Source organism: Ochotona princeps, chromosome 2 (assembly GCF_030435755.1).
Source record: "Ochotona princeps isolate mOchPri1 chromosome 2, mOchPri1.hap1, whole genome shotgun sequence".
NCBI classification, from domain to species: domain Eukaryota; kingdom Metazoa; phylum Chordata; class Mammalia; order Lagomorpha; family Ochotonidae; genus Ochotona; species Ochotona princeps.
In genome coordinates, this window is record NC_080833.1 from 44,231,616 (window position 1) to 44,235,604 (window position 3,989).

The following is a 3,989-nucleotide window of genomic DNA, read 5'->3' on the forward strand; positions in this document are numbered from 1 at the left end:
GGAAGATCTCTCTCTCTACATCTTTGTTTCTCTCTCTGTAAATCTGCTTTTCAAATACAAAAATAAATAAACATTAAAAAATGAAAAAAGGAAGTCACACATTGTTTGAATGATTTCTAAAAACAAATTATTTATTTATTTATTTATTTATTTATTTATTTATTTATTTATTTATTTGAAAAGTAGATTGACAGAGGGAGTGAAGAAGAGAGAGTAAGGGAGTGAAATCAACAGTTCTCCCTACACTGGTTTATTTGCCAGCAGACTGGGCTGCAACAGACAGGGCTGGGCCAGACTGAAACCAAGAGCCAAGAACTCCAACCTGGTCTCCCAGGTAGGGTGGCAGGACCTCAAATACTTGGTCATCTTCTGCTGCTGTCCCAGGAGTATTAGCAAGGAGCTGGATTGAAAGCAAAGTAGTTGGGACTTGAAGCTGCTCTCTGGTATGAGATGGAGGCATCCCAAGTGGTGGTTTCAGTCTATTGTGCACAATGCCTGCCCCTACTATTTGGGTTAAACAATCAAATACCTATATAAAAGGTGATGCCTCTGCAGGAAGATAGTGTTAAACTTGCCTGCTAATAATTATCAGGTAAATATTATAGAAAATAGTCAGCTTTTTCTGTCTATATATGTGTTTTTTTCAGCATTTAAGGGTGTATTTGTATACCATAAATAATTCTCCCTGAACCCCACCCATCCGATACTCATATTCCCCTTTTCCTTGCACAGAAAAACGTCTCCAAAGAATTGTTAAGAGGCATTTTCTCCCCTACCTTCATTTCCCAGATCACTTTATCCATCTTGGTTCATATTTCCATTATGTAATCAAAATGACTGTCACTGAGGTTGACAATGGCTTCATGTTGCTGGGACAACTGGCAGCTTTTCAAACCTCAGCTTGCTCAGCTTTTAGCAATATTTGATGTAATACACACCTGTTCCTCTTCAAAACATTTGTTGCCTGTGGCTTTTGTGACATAATTCTCCTGTTTTTTTCTCCTCCTTCAGTGTTTCCTCCTCATGAGTGTTTGCCAGACTCTCCTGCGATGGTCAACTTTAGGTGTCAACTTGACTAGATTAAGGGATACCCAAAAGCCCAGAAAGGCATTAGGTGTATCCTTGAGAGTGTTTGCTAAAGAAATTATCATGTGGATCTGAGAGAGCTAAGTAGAAAAGAATTACCTTCAAAGAATAAATAAAGATGGATCATTTGTCTCATTCTATGAGCCGGGATTTTCTGGACTCCTGCCCTGGACACTAAAACTCCATGCTTGCCAACCTTTGGACTCCAGAACCTACATAGGCAGCTTTCTCACTGGATGCTTAATGTTTTGGGCCTCAACTAGAGATTGTGGCCTTGACTTTCCTGGTTCTGAGGCTTTCAGATGTAAATTGAGCTACAGTATAGTCATCCTAGGGTCTCCAGCCTATAGAAGCCCTATTGCACAATTTTCCAGCTCCTGTATTCATGTGAGGCAATGCTCGTAATAAATGTCCTTTTATAGCCTATTGCATAGCCTATTGCTTCTGACTCTGTATAGCCCTAATACACCTCTTCCATATGATATTTTTAAAAAAAAGACTTATTTATTTGAAAGACATAGTGGTGGGTTGGTAGGCAGAGGAATGGAAAGAAAGAAAGAGAAATCTTTCATCTGTTGGTTCATCCTCCAGATGGCCACAGTGGCTGGACCAGAGCCAGGCAGAAGCTAGGAGCCTGGAATTTCATTTGGGTCTCCCACATGAGTGGCATGGCCCAAGCACTTGGTCCATCCTCTGCTGCCTTCCCAGTTACATAAACAGGGAGCTGGATTGGAAGTAGAGCATCCGGGACATTAGTTAGTGTCCATATGAGATGTTGGCATCATGGGCAGTGGCTTAACTTATTATCCCAGTTACATAAACAGGGAGCTGGATTGGAAGTAGAGCATCCAGGACATCAGTTAGTGTCCATATGAGATGCTGGCATCATGGGCAGTGGCTTAACTTATTATACCACAACACTGGCCACATTTTATAAACTCTTTAAATGTGATTTCTAAAGGCTTTTTCTTCTTTGTCTTGTTTGTTTACTCCCTCTCTCCAAGTGAACTCATCCCCACTCATGGCTTAGGTGATCAATTATACAACAAAGAAAAATGCGTTTTTTTCTTTAGCCCAGACTTCTTGTCTAAGACTCAGATTAATATACATAGGCACATCCACTGAAACATCTAAAAGGCGTCCTGAACTCAACTTAATTATCCTTGCACAGGGGCCATGCTAATCTTCTCTGTATCATTCCAATTTTACTCTATGTGCTGCCGAAGTGAGCACAACTCAACTTATTTCAAATAAAACTCATGGCATCCCATGTTAAAATCAGCTGCTTTGCAAAGCATACATCATCTACCCTGAAGTGTAGCTTATTCTGCTGCTTATTACTTTTTTTTTTAATTTTAAGATTGACTTACTTTTATTGGAAAGGCAGATCTACAGACAGAAGGAGAGACAGAGAGAAAGAGCTTCCACCTGCCAGTGTACTGTACAAATGGCCACAATGGCTGCAGCTGAGCCGATTTGAACCCAGGAGTCAGGAGCTTCCTTCAGGTCTTTCATGTGGGTGCAGGGTCCCAAGGCTTTGAGCTGTCCTCTTCTGCTCTCCCAGGCCACAAGCAGGGAACTGGATGAGCAGTGGAGCAGCAGGGATGTAAAACAGCATCCACGTGGGACCCCAGTGCTTTGCAAGGGGAGGACCAGTCAGCTGAACCATTGCAACTGGCTCACAGCTTCATTTGTAACAGTTTCTTCCCAGTCTCTTCACACACAAAGTCCTGTTTGTTTTATCCAAGTATCCCTTTGATTACATCTCTCTTTTTCTCCACGCTATCCTGTTAAGTCTGAGCTACCATCATTTCTCTCTCAAACTCTCCCAGTTGGTTTGCACACACACACACACACACACACACACACACACGGCCATCTCTTCCCCAGTTCTCCACAGCAAGACTGCAGTGATGATTTCAAAATACAGCACAAACATGAACCCTTCTTCTCTCTGCTCCCCAAGGCCCCCTCAGCCCTCCACTTCAGATCCAGCTCTCGTTTGGCCCTGCCAGCCTCCTTTCAGCTGTTCTGTTTCTGTGCTGTTCTTGCTCAAGACCTTTGGAATGCCATTTCCTTTGTGAGAAGCCCTCCTCCCCCTTCTTGCTCAAACACCCCAGCTGCAGGGAGCCTTTCTTGAGTTCTAGATAAAGCCCCTCCCTTACTGTCTGCCATGCCTGCCTGTGTTTTTCTTTATCTGCCTGTCTAATCTTCCATCTGACTTCCCCTTTACACTGTGATGTCTGTTCCAACCCATATCTGTTTTCCTCACTATTGGATACTTAGCTTAGTTAATACAGTGCCAGATGCTTAGTAGGTCCTCAACAGATAGATTTTGGAAGGAAGCAAGCCTTAAGAATGCTGGAATCCTAAAGGGCCTAGAGGGCAAGTGACTGAGGGTTGGTAGATTACTGCCTTAGGGATGAGTCAGGGAAGGTATAGGCAAGTAGGTATGTAGGTCATCGCAGTGATAATCTCTGGGCGGGAGACAGCAAAAAGGCTCTTTAGGGGACAGAGCATAGCACGGTGGCTGTGGCACTATCTGTCCCCATGAAGATAAGGGACAATAAACACGATAAGGCAATAAACACACAAAACCATGAGCCAGAGAACTGCTTTCTTGGTGTGGGTTTGCTGCCAATCAGCTGTGTGTTCTTGTCCTCTCATTCTTAATCCCATCTACAAACCAGTGGGGCTGGATTATTACAGCAATCAGAGTTCTTAGTGGTAAAGAACAAATACTGCCTTTGGGCAGCTGAAGCAGAAAATCAACTGACACAAAGGATTCTGGTTAGCTCACAGATGACCAGGAAGCCAAAGACCCAGATCCTGAAAAAGAGTGAAAACAAGGAAGATAGCAAAGGCAAACCAGGGCCAGAATCTCGGAGCGGCCCGACTGGGGC

The 3,989-nt window shown here is 43.2% G+C and overlaps 1 non-coding gene across 1 annotated transcript; it reads right to left on the reverse strand.

The window, feature by feature from the left end:
• Nucleotides 1-2,210: 2,210 nt before the first annotated feature.
• On the reverse strand, nucleotides 2,211-2,319 carry LOC118758679 (U6 spliceosomal RNA). The gene has a single exon (XR_004995778.1). It is a non-coding gene; the product is annotated as a U6 spliceosomal RNA (small nuclear RNA).
• Between the last annotated feature and the right edge of the window lie 1,670 nt (nucleotides 2,320-3,989).